An 18,489-nucleotide genomic window follows, 5' to 3' on the forward strand; every position below is an offset into this window, starting at 1 on the left:
GTGGCTTGCCCTGGGCCGGGCACCTCCCTAACCCCTTTGACTCCAGGTCCTCACAGAGACCAGGCTGAGCTGAGAACTGGGATGGCAGCCATCCAAGGTAGGACCATGGCTTTGAAGGCCCCCCAATCTTAGTTCTGCTCTTCCTAGCTATGACATTTGGAGCCCTCGTGTTTTCTCCCCTAAAATGGGGGAGATGCCACTGTGGTACCCTGTACAGGGCTACACAGGCCCAGGCTTACAGATGCTGAGATGCTCTGTGCCATTGTAATACAGTATCTCTGGCTGCTCGGCAACAGCCTCTTCTTCTCAGGCCACCCTGTGAACTCCTCCACATCCCAGTATTTCCCTGGCTCCCACCTACGTGGCCTTTTTCCTTTCTAGGAAGGAAAGCCCGGAATGATGACGTCTCCATGCCACTCACATCCCACTCCCCTGCGATCACACCCTCACAAACATACCCTGGCAACAGATTTTTCCCAATCTGACATTTGCTTATCATTTATACCCCTCCTCGGGTTCCCTGGACCCCTCCTTTTTCCCCAAACCCTAGCACAGGCCTAGGTCCTGGGGCTGGGGCTGAACTCACTGTGGCCAGTTCACCCAGGCAGGCTCCCCCTCTGGGCCTCTGCTTCCCAGCTGTGTAATGTGGGGGTGAGGAGGGTGGAATCAGGAGGTGGCTTCTCCTGCAAGCTACCTCTGAAATTTAGAGATCCTGACATTTCTGGGATCAATGTGCATTTTAACTTTAGACAGATCAGAGTTCAGATCTCCACCTTGGCCAGGGAAACAGGTTTCCCTGTTATTATGGAACAGACTCCATGGTGAGCCTATAGAGAGGTCTGGGGCATCAGACCTCCCTCCCCTCCCCCCGCCCCCACAGCCCTTCTCAGCTCAAGCCTGGGCAGAGGGACAAAGGCCCTCCCTGATCACTGGTCCCACTATCTCCTCTATAAAGCCCTAACTTTTCTGCCCTATCTTTCCAGTCTTCTCACTCTCTTGTTCTCACGAGCAGTATGATGAGGCATCAATCCCCCAAATTCTTCTTAGCAAGACAAAGCTTAAAGCTCCCCTAAGCCCCTCCTATGTAGAGATTCTAGAGCTGCCTCTGCTTCCACTCTGCTCTTCCCTGCATCCTTTCCACAGCTCTCCAAGCATGTGCCCCACTTCCCCATCTTCAGGCTGGAGCTCACCTCCTTAACCTCCACAGGGAACACCTGTCTCAACTCACTCAGCCACGTCTCTGCCGGATGCTGCTCCTTGTATGAGAGTCTTACAGCCCCTACTTGACCTTAAGACCCTGGACACCAAGGAACTGCAATGATTTTTCTCTGTCTTATTCTCCCCACAGCACGATGCTCAAAACACAGTCGATGTCTCATGAAACACCAATGATAATAACCATTAACTGAAAAATAATGAATTATAATTATTTATTGACCATTTGTTCTTTACAATGCTCAGAACTCAGCATTCTACACATATCATTTCAGTTAATCCTTCCAAGTCCCCAACAGACTTGTCATCCCTACCCCTTTGCTTTAAGCTGAGGAAACTGAGGCTCAAAGAGGTAAAGTGACTTGCCCAAGGTCACATAGCCAGGAAATGGCAGAGTCAGGACTGGAATTTAAGTTCCTACCCACTGCCCAGCTTGGCCTCCTCCAATCCACAAATAAAGGATATGTGAGAAGTCATGCCTGCCAGTAAGGGGCCACAGGGGCTCTGGAGCAGTGGTTGGCAAACTGTGGCTTTGTTGACTAATGAGTTTGCCGACCACTGCTCTGGAGAAACCAGTCCAGTTCAGGGCCAGAAGCAGATTCTGCAAATAAAACTTAATAACCTTCTATTAAGCACCTGTTCTGTGTAAAGCCCTGTGCTAGGTGCTGGGGAGCAAAAAATAATGCCTGAGACATCCTAGGGTTCACAATCTCACCAGAGAGACAAGCCCTGTCTCAGGATAAAGCCAAGACCAAGCAGAACTTGTCCCCAGAAAAGAACAGATAAGGTGCTAAAGGAATGCAGAGGAGGGAAAGACAAATCTCATTGTAGGGGTGGGGATAAGAGGGCTCACAAGGCTTTGTGGGACAGTGGTTGGTACCTGAGCTGAGCCGAGAAAATGCTGTGACTGGGGAAGGTGGTGGCATTTTTGGCAGGAAGGAACCCAGGGACCTGCGGCAAAGACACATGTAAGACTGTGCATATCCCCAGGAACCTCAGGAGACATTCTCCAAACCCCTCCCCTTGGCACTGGCCCCAGGTGTCCAGCTCAGAAGAGAGGCCATCTTGAGCATCCCCAGACTCACAGGCACCTGATTCATTTATGGTGAGTGGGCGGGGACAAAGAGAAAAGGCTGAGCCTCTGAGCATGTTGTTTGACAGGAGGACCTCAAGGAGCTGGAATCCAGGTTCTATATGAAATCTCTGAAGATGGGAGACACTAAAACGAGGGGTGGTCCCACTGGAGGGGTGAAGCTGGGGAAGCAGCAAGAAGGGCAAAGAATATGAGTTGGGCATCAGAAGACCTGGCTTCCAGAACCACAGATCAAAGCTACATGGGACCTTGAGCTTATCCTGTCCAAGCCCCATTTTACAACAGGAAAAACCTGAGCCCAGACAGGAAAAGGGACAGATCTACAGTCCCTCAGCACTCTCACCTAAAACCAACAATGTGCTGAGGGGTAGGAGAGATCTGTCTTCAATGCCTGACTCTACCATGACCTCCCAGGTGACCCTCCCCCCAACATTAGGCTCCCACTCTATAAAACAACCCTGAAGACAGTGGTTCCAAACTACATGGATCATGACTCAAAGACTCAGATGGTGCCTATGCATCTTATCCCGAGATCAAAGCATACTCGCAAAGGTACGTATGTCATTTCAGAAGTTCATAAACATCTGAGATCAGCTCTCCAAGGGCAATCTGAAGACCCTCTGTCTCCCAATGACAGGGAACCTGTTAAAATGAGCTGATTCCAGCCCTGACGGGTTTGGCTCAGTGGATAGAGCGTCGGCCTGCGGACTGAAGGGTCCCAGGTTCGATTCCAGTCAAGGGCGTGTACCTTGGTTGCGATCACATCCCCGGTGGGGGTGTGCAGGAGGCAGCTGATCAATGTTTCTCTCTCATTGATGTTTCTAACTCTCTATCTCTCTCCCTTCCTCTCTGTAAAAAATCAATAAAATATTTTTTAAAAAAAATAAAAAAAATAAAAAATAAAAATGAGCTGATTCCAGAGCCCCACCGTGGATCCCACCCTCCCAGGGAGCAGCTGAGTTTGGAGCTCTGGACAAGTCCTGGAAGAGAGGGGTTTTTAGCAAGCTCCTCTCTGCTGCTCTTGGGAGAGCCCTGCCTTAGGGAAGCCTCAGGGTAGGGGGAGGTGCTCAGCACTCTCCTTTTAGCTGTTTCACATATTAAATTCCTGCTTCCTTGCCTATGAAGAGAGGGCTCTGTGGCTAAAAGTTGTAAAGCCACTGCTCACTAATCAAGGTCCCTTCTGGATGAGCCACCTGCTCAAGCTGACCATGAATGGAATGGGTGAGGCCCAGCCACCCACCTGCAGCTGCCCAGATGCTCAGGTGACATTCTGAGATCAGCAGCCCTGTCTGAGAGGGGGTCTGGACTCCTGGGCTGAACTTGGGATGGGAAGAGGTTTCTAGTCAACCCCAGCCTCAAGGCTCCTTTCCTCTCTCCAGACTGTCTCACTCTGGCCCTTGTCCAGCTCTGGCTTCCTTCCCTTTTTCTTTCTAGCACAAGTATACTCCTGACCCTGGGTCTCCTGGCTCCAGCCTCTACCTCCCTCCCCTCTAGCCATCACTGAGCCTGATAAAGAATCGCCAAGCCCCCAAACTCCCAAGCACCCTTCTGAGGCAAAACTAGCACTCTCTGCAAATGATAAGGTTATTTAACTGGAAGACTCAAGATAATCTATGAAAACCTAAGGTGGCCAGTAACGAAACAATATTTAGTAAATAATCCAAGTGCCTTCAGACCTGCTCTGTCACCTGCCCCTGATGCAGTGTCTCTCCCACAGGTGGGCAGTTGCCTAGAACCAGATGGGCTCAGAGCCTTGGCCAGCCCCAGGGCTGACACCTCAGTGTCAGTCTCTGAGGGGATGACAGCACAGGCCTGGGAGACAGGAGACCTGGATTGGAGACCCTGCTCTCAGAGCCAAGCAATCTGAGCAAATGCACATCCCTCTATGGACCCCTAAATGTTCTCGTAGGCCCCAACTGGGGCAGCATAGGGAAGATTAAAGAGCATCCACTGGCTTGAGATGGATCTGGATTTCAATCCCAGCTGTGCTGCCTGCTGACCGAGGACTGGGTAGGCTTTGGGTGAGTTACTTAGCCTTCTTTAATAGAATGGGGACCTAATCTCTGCCTCACTGGGTAGGTGCAAGGATTAAAAGACATAGGCCGCCCTAACCGGTTTGGGTCAGTGGATAGAGCGTCGGCCTGCAGACTGAAAGGTCCCAGGTTCGATTCCGGTCAAGGGCATGTACCTTGGTTGTGGGCACATCCCCAGTAGGAGGTGTGCAGGAGGCAGCTGATCGATGTTTCTCTCTCATCGATGTTTCTAACTCTCTATCCCTCTCTCTTCCTCTCTGTAAAAAATCAATAAAATACATTTTTTAAAAAATAAAAGACATAAGCGTGAAAAGCGTTTAGCACAGGCCTGGCACAGGTTAAGCCAATAAATGTAAGCAGTTGTTTATCAGCTACCAGAGTGAACTCCTGACAAGGAAGACTAGGCTTTCTAATTCATAGGTGGCCCCAAACAACCCCAAAACCACCAATGAACTGGGTCTGGAGGCTTTATCTTTAGGCCTTTAATCTGGACAGAAGAGGGGGAAAGGCAGAAGAAAAGAGTGGGAGAAAACTGAGAAGAGAAACAAGGTAAGTAAAGGAACATCAAGGGGTTAAGAAGGGGCCTGGCTCCTCAAGCTTGAGGGAAAGGATTACGTCAGGGAAGCTGCCAAGACAGGATAAGCCTTCTCTCCTTTCCAGAGCCTTCCCTAGGCTCACCAAGGCAAGGCTTGGAGGGATACTGCCTGCTGAGAGCACTGCCATGGCTGTCAATAGGGACACTGAAGCCTTGGGTTACCTCCAGCTCTGGCTCCCCGAGCTGCACTGCACTGTCCGCCTCTAGTGGCCTCCTCTGGCTGCGGCCCGGCAGAGAGGGCCAAACTCAGGCTGAGAACCCATCCAACCTGTAAAGGCACTGCCTGCTCACTCAGGATCCAGGGACCCCCTTGCTTGGGATTCTGGTCCTAACTCAGCAGGACTCTTCCCCTCTGGTCCCCACCCCCAGGCCCTGTGTGGAGTCCTCTCCAGGCCTCTACCTCCCCGGAGCTCCTGCTTCTGAGGCTGAAGCTGCAACTGGGGGAAAAGCACTGCTCAGATTATAAACAGGAGCCTCAAAGTGTTCCACTTGTCACTGACCCGCTGTGTGACCTTCCGGGTGTCGCTTCTCTCAGAGCATGTTTCCCTTTACTGGCTAATGAGGACAATGGAGGACAAGGACCATCTCTAAGGTCCTCCCAACTCTAACAGCAGAGATGCTTCGTAGGATACCTACGAGCACAAAGGGGCAAAGAGGATTTGCTTCAGGAGAAGAGTGGGCTGGGCTAGGCTGGGCTCTGCTGAGAAGGCAGTGGATGTGGCAATAGCCAAGGGTTATTATGATCATGATGATTATAATTAAAAATCACAGCAACAAACTCTTAAGCACTTTACAAAGAGCTTTCTCATCATCCCCCGGGAATCACACTCTAGTGGGAGAGGTGGAGATGGATGGTAATTATTCACATTTGGCAGATGAGGAAAATGAAGCAATGTCCAAGTGACTTGTCCCAGCTACTAAGTGCAGAGAAGGGGGAGCTGAGAGGAAGTAATAAGTATTGCATGTCTACTGTGTGCCAGCTCCCATCTGTTATCATGACCAAGGCTCACCACCACAGCCTGGCATCGCAGGTGCTACAGTCCCCATTTCATAGAAGAGGAAACTGAGGTTGAGACAAATAACTGATTTATACTGATAGGCTCATGTTTGTTCCATTACAAAGTCTGGATTTGGACCTGGGTTTGCGGGACTCCAAGAGCTGCACTCTTCATCTTCCTATGTGTACTGGGTTGAATAGTGCCCCCCTCCCAAATTCATGTCTATCCAGAACCTCAAAATGTGACCTTATTTGGAAATAGAGCCTTTGCCGATGTAATTAGCTAAATAAAATGAGGTCACACTAGATTAAGGTGGGTCCTAAATCCAATATGACTGGTGTCCTTTTAAGAAGAGGAGACAACACAGACACTCGGGAGAAAGGGGAGAAAGCCATGTGACAACAGAGGCAGATGCTGCTGCAAGCCAAGGAGCATCCAGGATTGCTGGCAACCACCAGAAGCTAGGAGAGAGGCGTGGAACAGACTTCCTGCTCAGAGCCTTCCGAAGGAACCAACCTTGCCGACATCTTGATTTCTGACTTCTAGCACCAGAACTGTGAAAGAATAAATCCCTACTTTTTAAGCCATTCAGATTGTGGTACTTAGTTAAGCAGCCCTAGGAAATTAATACACTGAGTCCATTGAGTAGCAGACTTGGGATGCAAATTCCAATTTTCAGATTCCCACTCATTAGCCTTGGAAGTTAATGGAGGCCTATGGGCCAGTGAGAAGACATTCTCATCTCGCCTCCACCTCCCTGGCCCAGGCTGGCCTGATGTCCTTCAACTATGCTTCTTCTATGTTCTAGATCTCTATCCACCCCATTGGGCCCTTCCATCATGTAAATAAACACCTTTAGAGCCCAGACTCCTAGTCAACAGTACCCTCCCCCCACCCCAGCCTCTAATAGCACCTGGAGAGCTGTTTTTGAAATGCAAATCTGATCCTTCCTGGCTAGCTTTATCCTCTTCCCTTGTTTCCCACCACCTATAGGTCAAGATTTCAACCTGTGCCAGATCTGGCTCCAACCTTCCTCTCAGGCCTCATCTCTAGACATGCAGACCAGCCATCCCTACCATTCACCACCTTCTGCTCCAACCACATGGAACTATTTGGAGCTTACCTAACAAATCATAGTGCCTTTGCACGTGCTGCTCCAACTACCTGGAAGATAAAATCCAGCCCCAAACACCATCTCTCTCCTCCATGAAGCCTTTTCCTCCATGAACAGCTACATCCTGGCACCTTGTACACTGTACCTCTTTACGTGTCTGCCCCCATGCCTAGCCTGTGAACACTGTTGTATGCTTAGGGTTGGCAAAAGACATTCAACAATATTGAATTGAATTGTGGAGTAGTCATAATAGGAATAATCACTAATACTAGTATTTATCAAATGTTTACTATGTGCTTAGCACTGTGCAAAGCATTCCATGTATCATGCCTCATTTTGTTCTCATAACAACCCTATGAAACAGATACTGTCATTGATCCTGTTTTACAGGTGAGGAAATGAAGAGATGAAGTCACTTGCCCAAGCCCACCCGACTAGTATGGAGCAAAGCCCAAATGACTCCAGAGCCAGTGCTAGGAAGCAATACTAGGTATACAGTCCATCCCAATACCCTCATGTTACAAAAAGAGGAAGCAAGCAAGAAAGAGAAAGTGACTTGTCCACAGTCAGTAACAAGGAGTGGACTCTGATCTTTAGATTCCTTATTCCATGCCCTTCCTCTTCTCATTCTTGCAGGATCCTAATCCAGGAGGACATAGAAATCAAGTTCTCCTGTCTCCCCTAAAACAGAACCCATCATGGGCCTGGGCACAGTGGGGGCTCAAATCTATGACCAGGAGATGCACCAGTCAAAAAGATAAATCTACTTCAAAACCATCTGAGGCCTGCTTAGATATTACAATGTTAAGGCTTGAGAGGAAACTTTGGATATCATTTAGTACCATCTCCCATTTTATAAAGTTATTCATTCAAGAAATTTATTGAACACCAATCATAAGCCAGGCACTGAGTGGGGCACTACAAAGACTGATAATCAAGCTCCTGCCCAGATAGTATTTGCAATCCAGTGAGGGGAGACAAACAACTAACAAGTTCATGAGTAATTACAAACTCTCATAAGTATATGAAATATAGGGAGTTCTAAGAATGTATAACAGGAAAAACTGACTTAACTTAGGGAATTGGTGACGCCCCCTGTCCCCTGAGAAAGTGACTCTTGAGCTGAAAGCTGAAGAATGGGAATTAACCTAGATAAGAAGCAGGGGAAGAGTATGCTAGGCAGGAGGAACAGCATGTGCAAAATCCCGAGGTAAAAGCGTCCCTGTTGCCTTGGTGAACTGAAAGAAGGTCAGAGTGGCTGGTTTCCAGAGGGGTGAACAGGGACTCCATCCTGCAGGTCTTGTAGGTTAAGGTAAGGAATGGAGAAACTGAGCAGAGCGGGAAACCCCTTGTTCAGAACTTGGCCCAGAGTAGAGAGCCAAGGCATTGAGTCATTGCATTATTCAGTGAAGGAGTGATTTGTCCAAGATCACAAGGAAGACCTGAGACTTGAAACCAGAACCGCTATCTGCCAGGTTAGGGCTGCAGGCTATTTCTGGTATGTAGTGCGTAAGGGAGCAGGGGAGGCTTTCCAGGTGTTTCCACCTGTAGGAGGTTCTGGCTCCCTATCTGAGCTCTTTTTGAGCTCTAGAGTACACCAGAATCACCTGTGTTTGTTAAAACAGACTGCTGGGCTCCACCCCCAAAGTTATTGGTTCAGTAGGTCTGGCATGAGGCCCAAGAATTTGCATTTCTAAAAAGATCCCAGGTGATCTTGCTGCTGCTGGTGGGGTGACCATACTCTGAGAACCACTGCTCTAGACTCAAGTATATGGGGGCTGAGGGGTTTGGGGTGTGGGGACCATGCCCAAGATCCTTAGGGACTATAAGAGTAGATTCCTAAATCTAGGCAACAATGAGACAAATCCTAGCACTCTGAAAAAGGGAAGGGTCTCGAAGTTCCAGAATCTAGCCTCCTCGCTTCTCAGCCGGGGAAACTGAGTTGAGTGAACATAAAGGGTTTGACCAAAGTCAAAAGGAGACCCGTGGACCAGACTCCAGGACTCCTGAGCTCCAAACCTTTCTTGTCCTGGGAAAGGAATTCAGGGAAGGGGACAGCAAGCTCAGCTTTTCCCATACTCTGCTGCCTTGGGCAGGGAAACATTTTAAGAATTGCAGAAATCTGCTGTTGGCCTCCAATTCTATCACCCATCCACCCTCCTTCCTTTCACACTCCCAGCTCCCTCCCTTTACACTCCAAATCCTGTGCACTTTATCCTGGCAAACCAGGCAACAGAGGGGGAGGTGAAGTTATAGGGAAAAATAACGGGAAGTGAAGAATTCTTGCACTTGGATATACTTCTTCCAGAACAACTACTTCCTCCTATAAGAGTCTCAGTTTCTATCCTTGTATCCAGTCTTACCCCAATCTACCTACATTTTAGTTCCAGCATCTGAAACCCACAAAGCCAGGTTTCCAAACCACCTTTTCACCCAGTTTTTCTAAAATAAAATGGCTCTGGACAAAATTTTTCTATCCTAGTCCAGTTGGCAGCAAAATGCCACTTCTCTTGCAAAACCTACATGCACAATCTCACTAATATACAATCAGCTATATGTACATAAAAACAAATATACCAGAATTTATACTAGCAAAAACACATATACATCGAGATACATTATTCACTGTTCACTGATAAAACACGCCTATGCACCCAAATGCCTAAGAAATAGACAAAACACACACATGCACACAGACTATAGATCTAGAAATGCATGCACTGAATCAATAAATGGGGAAAGGGGTACTTACACACCCAGAGACCCTTCTCAAAGTAGAGGTCTCCTGAGGGGTAATTCCTGGGGAGGGGGTGCGCTGGCCCTTTAAGATAGTGGTTCCCCTCCTCCTTTCAGGGCACCTAAGATGTGGCTCTACTCTCAGTGCAGGAGTAAGGGGGGAGTGTGGTTGACCCGGCCAGGCCCGGTCTGGCTCTGGACGACAGTCTAGCGCCGCGACAGGAAATGGATTCCTGAACCGACTGGGACAGCAGCCTGGGGCTCGCTGTCGCTGCCACCACCACCACCAACCCACACCCACATCGCACTCCGGGCTTCAGGCAGGACACGCCCTCCGCTCCAGCCCAACCGGGTCCGCGGGCTCCGCTGTCAGCCCCACTTCTTCATACCCCGGGGTGTGGCCGCCCACCTGCCAGCAGGGCGTCTCCGCCGGGGGGAGGACGCTCCTGCCGCCGCCACCACCCACTATCCCCGCCAGGTGCCCGGCTCCCGGCGACGGCAGCGCCTGGGCCGCCGCCCCAACCCCTTCCTCCTGGCGGTGCGGAGACAAAGCCGCGCACACGCACACGGGGGCTACGCGGGGCTACGCGGCGCACACCCGCCCTCGCACGCGCACACTCGGGGATCACACTGGCGCTCACACAGCGACACACACGCGCGCACGCACACACACACACACACACGCACGCACGCCACAGGCTCCCGCCACAAGCAAAGCCTCTGGCACACACTCATCAAGATGTATACACACTCAGCTTCACATTCGGACACACCCTCTCATAGACACACTCAGACACACGCAAACACACACACCCTCACCCAGTCCAGTGGCGCGGAGACATACAGGGCACACACACAGATGCACACACGCACGCGCCGAGCATCCACTTGCACTGACCCACGGACACACGCGCGCTCACACCCAACACACACCCGGCGACGTGGAGCCCAACACACATACCGGAGCCCGAATCTAGTCGAACGAACCGAAGCCGGGCTTCTGCCTCGGGCGCCCGCCCCCTGCGCGGAGGTGTCCAGAACCCGGAGCCCGCCCGTCAGTGCCCGGAGCCCTCCGTGATCACCTCCAACACACACACACACACACACACACACACACACACACACACACACACACTCACACACACACACACACACACACACACTCACACACGAGCTGGGTCTTCGAGGCCCGGAGGAGGGCGGCGGGGACCGCTAACCTGGCGACGGCGGCGCGGCTTCCGGGCGCTGTCGGTCCTCGATCCGTGTCCCGCGGCCAGGCTCCGAGGCGCCCGAGCTGCGCAGAAATGCCCCACTCGCTCGCTCCCTCTCCCCCTCCCACGGCGCTCAGCCCCTCTCCCTGCCCGACCCCACACCGGTCTCCCCGCTGCGCCCGGAGGAGGCGGCGGCGATCCCGGCCGCCCAAGCAGCCACGGGCTGGCGGGCGAGCGAGGAGCAGCGGCAGCGAGAGGCGAACAGCCGAGGGAGCGCCCGAGCCGCCGCAGCCGCGCGTCGGGAGGAGCCGCGCCGCCCCGGGGAGGGAGGGGGAAAGGGGCTGAGCCCCGCGAGCCCGCGTGGCCCGCCGCCCGCCGGGTTCCCCACGTGGGCCCCGCGCCCGGCGCCTACCTGAGCCGCCGCGGAACTCAGAGGCCGGGGGCGAGCGGCGGGGAGAGGAAGTGGAGACCCCAACCCGGGCCTCGTCGCCTTCCTGGTCCCAGCCGGGTGGGCTCGGGCCCCGCCCCTGCCTCCTCCCGGTCCCCGCCAGCGCCGACCTCGGTTTTCCCTGGCGAGAAGGCCTCGCAGCTCTCGGCTCACGGCCCGGTGCCCCGGGCTAACCCCGAGGCCCGGCGCCGGGCTCGCCGGCCTCCTCCACCTCCAGCCTGGACCTGGCCGACGCCCACCAGCTTCCCCGCCGCCCTCCCATTGTTCCCGTGGCAGGAGCTCTCAGAAAATCACGCCACGCATTCCAGCCCCCTCTCAGGTGGCAATACCTCTGGACTCTCTGGGGCCTCTCTAAGCTCTGGTCCCTGGCTCCTGGACCCCGACGCCCACCCTCCACAGACGCTGGCACGTCCGAAGCAAAGAGCTTTTCTAAATAACCTCCACAGCCCTTCTAAGCGCTCCTTCAGGGAAGGAGGAACTAACCTAAGTTCAGCAAGCTCAAGAGAGCAGCAGGGAGGTGGGGCACCAATAAGGTGCCCCCATTCTGTAGATGAAGAAACGGAGAGAATTCCTGCTCCAGAGCTCCTGGGAAGTGCAGGGCCCTCCAAAAATGTGGGGAATAATGAGCCTGGCCTCCTTTGTTGGACAATAAATAAAGCACAGAGATGTGGGGGAAGAAGTGTCATGCACTTTCCTGGGTTTTACTGGAAGTCAGGAGGTAAGCAAAGGCTTACTAAGTTCAGAAACTCCCAACTACGTTGTCTCACTTAGTCCTAACCAGGGTCCTATGTGGCAGCTGTGATTATCCCCACTTTCCAGATGAGAAGCTTGTTCTGGGCCTCTGCACCAGGCAGCGCAGAGCCCATATAAAGTCCAACAGTGACTGAAGTTTACTGCACTCCTCCCTCTAGTATAGGTACTAAGTGCCAAGTGAGCAGCCGGGAACATAAATCAAGGAGGGGCTTCTGCAAACTAAAGAGAGGGCAGAACCGAGGGAGCTGAAGCCCCAAAGCAGCACTGAGCATGGCTTGCTGGGGGATAGGGGATATAATTAATACTAAAACTAATGTATTTGGGGCACTTACTATATTTCAGGCACTGTTGTAAGAGCTTTACTTGCACTAACTCATTTAATCCCACAATAACTCTGTGGGAAAGAGGTTATTCTTATCCCCACTTTATACATCAGGATACTAAAACATGAAGACGTTACATAGCTTGTAAACTGGCAAAGCCAAGATCCAAACCCAGGAAGCTGATGCCCAAGCCTGCATATTTAACTACTGCAGGCCAGCCAGAAGCAGCCCTAAATTCAAGGCAAACATTTGAATGACTAGAACACCCACCACAGCAGGACTCTATTTGTTGTCTTCCATCTCCCTGTGTGTAATGGCGCCCAGCACATAGGGCCTGGTATGCAGCCTAGGGTTAAACTATGGCATGACTGCCACATGAGGCTGGAGTGACATGTGCAGGGCTCGGTTGCAGCCCTCTCTGCTCTGCTGAGCACTTTTATCAGTGGTTTTAGAGGAAGGCATGAAATACTTATCAAATCTACAGCTGTCATGAAGTTGGGATGGACAGCAGACCCTCTGGAAACCAACATTCATTTCCAAAAGATCTCAGCAGCCTTGGGGTTGAGCTGGAACAAGATAAAGTGCTACACTGAATAAATGTAAACTCCCACCCTTCAGTCCAAGTCAGAGCAGTCCTGGAGAACTTTCCGTGATGCTGGAAAGTGTCCTGAATCTGCATTATCAGATCTAGTAGCCACTAGCCACCTGTGGCTGTTGAGCACTTGGAATGTGGCTAGTATAACTGAGAAGCTAAATTTTAATCTATTTCATTTTAAGGATTTTAAATGTAAATTGCTACGTGGGGCTCGTGCCTGCGATATTGGACAACGCAGTTCTAAATGATCAAGTGGCCAAAATAAATGACAGAATCTAGATTAAGAGCAGTTTCAGGGAAAATAACAAAGGTTTGAGTTGACCTCAAGTTCAACAATGCAATGTGGCTAAAAAAAAAAAAAAGACGAAGAAGAAGCAAGGAAGGGAGGGAAAGAGGAAAGGAAAAAAGGAAGGAAGAGGAAAAAAGTGAACAGGATATGCTGTATCAACAGAAAACAGGGGTTAGACCTCTATGGTTAGCCTCACTAGAGGCCCTGGGCTGATACAGCTGGACCACAGGCTTCAGCTCTGGGCTCCACATTCTGAGGGGCACACTGTCACACTGGAGCGAGTCTAGAGTCCAGAATGCTGAGGACCTGTATGCCATGTTGTGGTGAATGATTGAAATGGCTTGAAGAAGGGAAAGCTCAAGGGGGATATAGTGTGTGTCTCCAAAAATCTGAAGGGCTGTCATACAGAAGCAGATGTGATTTGTTATTATTTAGGTCTAATAAAACAAAAAAAAATCTGCAACCCCCTAAGCTACACTCTGTTTTCCTCAGCACCTAGTCCACCCAGGACCTGGCCCATAATTAATATTGACTACAAATTTCTAGTCAATATTTTGCTAGCTAACAAATGGATGTGAAAGAATTCCACTCAGCTCCAGTGGGTGGACATCCAGAAGGACAATAAAGAACTCTAGCCCTGGCCAGTGTGGCTCAGTTGGTTGAGCACCATCCTATGCACCAAAAGGTCCCTGGTTCGATTCCTGGTCAGAACACATGCCCAGGTTGTAGCTTTGGTCCTTGGTCAGGAGGCAACCAATCATAGTTTCTTTCTCTCTGTCAAATCAATAAGGGAGGAAGGAAGGAAAGAAAGAAGGAAGGAAGGAAGGGAGGGAGGGAGGGAGGGAGGGAGGGAGGGAGGGAGGGAGGGAGGGAGGGAAGGAGGACTCTAACAGTCAAAGCTGTCCAGGAATGGAATGGACCACCTTGGGAGTGATGAGTTCCCTGCTAATAGATGTATTTACAGAAAGATTGGTCTTCATTTGGAGGCCCTACCAGGAACCAGATGACCTTTTGAGTTGAAAAAATGGGCAAGTTCTATTAGGAGGGGAAACACAAGATCAAGGCTGTGCTTCCAGACAATTATCTGGCTATATGTATAGAACAAATTGATGTAGAGGGAGCAGAGGATGGACCAGTTAGGGACCACTGCAGTGGTCCAGCAGATAAGAGAATAGGCTAGGTGGCAGCGGGCATAGAAAACCAAGGACAGGAATGTGACAACAGGAGCACTGCATCTGGACTGGGAGTCAGGAGCTACAAGTTCCAGCCCTGCTTCTGCCATTAACTTATTGTATGGTTTCAGATAAACCCCTTCCTTTTTCCAGATTTCAGTTTCCCCATCTGTGAAATGCAAAATAATCTCCAAGTCTCTTCTAACTCTGGATTCTGCTTAGGGGAGAGAAATTATGAAGGATAACTGGGATAATGTACTAGACAGACTCTAATAGCTTCAAAGTAATAATATCATTGATCTCATTACTATTATTATTATCGCCAAGGCCACCTCCTTTGGACTTGGTGACTAGATTGGTCGGAGGGGACAAGAGGAGTCAATGGACTGCATCTGTAGGGATGGGAACAGGGGCCAAGGGCCTCTGATCTTTTGGGAGGGTCAGCTAGTCTCTCCACCCCTCCTCCGAGTTCTGTGAGGACAAACAGTGTTCTGTGTGCTGTCACCTCGTGAACTGCTTCCTCATTCCTCTGAACCACACCCCATACTTGACTAAAGAAAGCAACCAGTTCTAGGAAAGTTAGGCTCTTTCTTCCCTCCTTTTGATGTTCACAAATGACACCTGGTGGTTGCCCTTTCCTTAAATAATAAGTAGCATCATCTCATATGAAAATAGCCAATACTATTGAGCACTATATGCTAAGCACTTTACTTACATACTTTTCTCACACTGGGAAGCAGCTATAATTATAATCCCCACTTTCTAGACTAGGACGCTGGCTTATGGAGATGCACAATTTTCCCATAGTCACAAAGCTTATGAGGGGGGTTCCAATACAAATCTATGTGCTTTCGAAGCCGCATTCCCAAAGGCTTCCAGCATTTTACTAGGTATTTTTGCAATAACTTAAGGAGGAGGGCAAGATTGGTATGGTATCCAATTTATAGCTGGGAAACTAAAGCTCCGAGAGGATAAAGCAAATCACTTGGACAAGTTAGTCAAGTCTTCCAACGTGCAGTTCAATGCTGTTTCCGGTTCTCTGCTGCTCTCCTAAGCCCCAGCGGTGCTTTCTTCCTTCCCCTGCACCTGCCAGGGCCTCCCCAGTCCTAGTCTAATGCCCGGCCCACTTAAGAAAAGGACTTTTACTTGTCCTTTTTTTTTTGGACAGAATAAAGAAGGATTGCTGAAAGACAAAAGTTAATTCCTACCTCCTCCCCCATCGCTACGAGCACACACACTCCAGTCCACCGCCTTGAGGTGATGGGGCTAAAGGCTTACAGAGTGAGTCACAGGGAGCTGACCTACCAGTCATGGGAGCACAGGTGCTAAGCTCAGTTTAGAGGAGTGGAAAAGTAGGCCAAGTGTTCTCATCCCCAGGCACACAGCCCAATTGCACCTCGTGGCCCCCTACTCATCTCATCCCAAAATTCTGCAAACATTTAGGGAACACTGTGCAAGGCCCTGGGGGCAGAGGGGATGTATGGCATATAAGAGTGCATCCTCACCCTTCAGAGGGAATAAGACAGTGAGTACAAAGGGATATATACTTACAAAGAGTGATGGAAGCACATGGTGATTAATTTCAAGGAGAGACACTCCCTAAGGAGTGGAGTCTTACAGAGTAAGTTGAGCATGAAGAGGCAGCAGAGGGGCACTCTAGGCTACAGGAATGTACTTGCCCTAAAGCTTAAATATATTTGGACTCTATTTAGCAGGCAAAAGGGAGCTAGAGAGTGCACTATGACTCTGGCTGTTTGACCTTGGGCAAGTTACTTAACCCCTATGGTAGAGATATTATTATTCCCCATTATTTGCTCTCCCCCTTTCCAGTAAGAGTATACATTTTAGCCTGTTGCCATGTGACCTGCATACCCTCCAGAGGAAGGAGTTCACTTCCCCAGCCCAGTGTCAGACTTAACCACATGACTTACATTGGCCAATGAAATTTGGGCCAGAGAGATATATACAGGGTGTTCCCCCAAAAATGTATACACACTTTTAATTCATTATTAATTCGAATGTGTTAAATTGGAAAAGAAAGAAACATCGATAGAGCTATCAGCTGTTAAAGTGTGTATACATTTTGGGAGACACCCTGTTTATACCAGGTCTAAGCAGATACTTGTAGTACCATTGTATATTTCAGTCTAAAATCATGTTCTTTTATCTCTGCTAGTGGAACGGCAGGTCCTGGACAGGAGTTATGCCTTCAGCCTGGATCCTGGAGTGAAAAGACACAGGGAACAGAGCTGCAGCCAATCCAGCACTGCCCCACGGTGATTGGTGTGCATTATGAGGGAGATAACTTTGTTGTTGTAAGCCACCTAGAGTTGGGGGCTGTTTGTTATCATATCATAATTTAGCATAACTTATTGATTTTAGTAGAACCAACCTCATAGAACTGTTGTAAGGATTAAAGATGACTATCTCATGAAAAATGTATAAGCATTTCATCAGGGATTTGCATTATAAAATGATTGTTCTGCCCACACACACATGAAAATTTGACAGCTGACAGAAATGACATTTTCAAAAGAGTAGCAAAGGATGGTTTAGTGAGTAAAATAGTGTCCTCCCAAAAATTCATGTCCACCAGAACCTCCATGTATGACCTTATTTGGACATAGGTCCTTGCAGATATAATTAGTCAAGGATCTCAAGAATAATTCATCCTGGATTTAGAGTGGGCCCTATATCCAATTACTGGTGTCTTTATAAGAAAAAATAGCCCTAACTGGTTTGGCTCAGTGGAAAGAGCATCGGCCTGCAGACTGAAAGGTCCCAGGTTCGATTCTGGTCAAGGGCATATACCTTGGTTACAGGCACATCCCCAGTAGGAGGTGTGCAGGAGGCAGCTGATGGATGTTTCTCTCTCATCAATGTTTCTAACTCTCTATCCCTCTCCCTTCCTCTCTGTAAAAAAATCAATAAAATATATTTTAAGAAAGAAAGAAAAAGAGAAGGCACACAGAGACACAGAGAAGAAGGTGATGTAAAGATGGAGGCAGAGACTAGAGTAATGTGTCTACAAGCCAAGGAACTCCAAGGATTGCATAGGGGTACACCAGAAGCTTTCTTCTCCAGAGTCTCCAGAAGGAACCGATTCTTCCAACACCTTAATTGTGGGCTTCTGGCCTTCTGAACTGTGAGAGAATAAATTTCTATTGTTTTAAGCCACCCGTTTCATGGTAATTTATTATGACAGCCCTAGGGAACTAATACAGATGAAATACTTTTAAAATGATACTGAACAACTGGTTATTCATTTGGAAAAAAATAAAATTAGATTCCTACCTCACAGCACACACAAAAATAACTTTCAGTTGGGTTAAAGACCTAAATTCAAAAGGCTAAATTTTAAAATCTTTAGAAATAACTAAAAAAAGGTCATCTTTAAAACCTCAGGGCAGGAAAGAAAAATTAAGGACACAAAAATCACAAACTGCATTAGTCTGGTTTCTCCAGGAAAAACAGAACCAATAGGACATCTATATAAATAAGTAGCATTATTATAAGGAATTGGCTCATGTGGTTATGGAGGCTGAGAAGTACTAAGATCTGCAAGTTGTAGACTCAGGAGAGCTGACGGTGTAAATTTTAGTCCAAGTCTGAGTCTGAAGACAGGAGAAGACCTATGTCCCAGCTGGAAGTCAAGCACAGAGCAAATTCTCCCTTACTGCACATTTTTGTTCCATTCAGGCTTTCAAAGGATTAAATGAGGCCTTCTCACATTGAGGTGGGCAATCTATTTTACTTAGTTTACAAATTCAAATGTTAATGGCATCCAGGAACATTCTCACAGACACACCTGGAATAACGTTTAACCAAATATCTGATCATTCCATGACCCAGTCAGATTGATGCATAATTATTGAGGCAACTTGTAAATATATATAAAATTGGTCACTATGGTT

General features: G+C 49.1%; 1 protein-coding gene across 3 annotated transcripts in view; it reads right to left on the reverse strand.

Moving 5' to 3' along the window:
- Positions 1-18,489, reverse strand: part of EPB41L1 (erythrocyte membrane protein band 4.1 like 1) — a 140,114-nt gene that overhangs the window by 111,499 nt on the left and 10,126 nt on the right. The window contains exon 1 of one of the 3 annotated variants that reach the window (XM_080685615.1): positions 11,408-11,651. The exons of 1 other annotated variant lie outside the window; for it this stretch is intronic. The gene's annotated coding sequence lies outside the window, so the exon portion shown is untranslated. Of the gene's footprint in view, positions 1-11,001; positions 11,105-11,407; positions 11,652-18,489 lie in introns of those variants that run through there. One more of the 3 variants, XM_080685613.1, reaches the window with a different exon arrangement.

The sequence above is a fragment of the Plecotus auritus genome (genome assembly GCF_963455305.1).
Source record: "Plecotus auritus genome assembly, chromosome: 8".
Taxonomy (NCBI): domain Eukaryota; kingdom Metazoa; phylum Chordata; class Mammalia; order Chiroptera; family Vespertilionidae; genus Plecotus; species Plecotus auritus.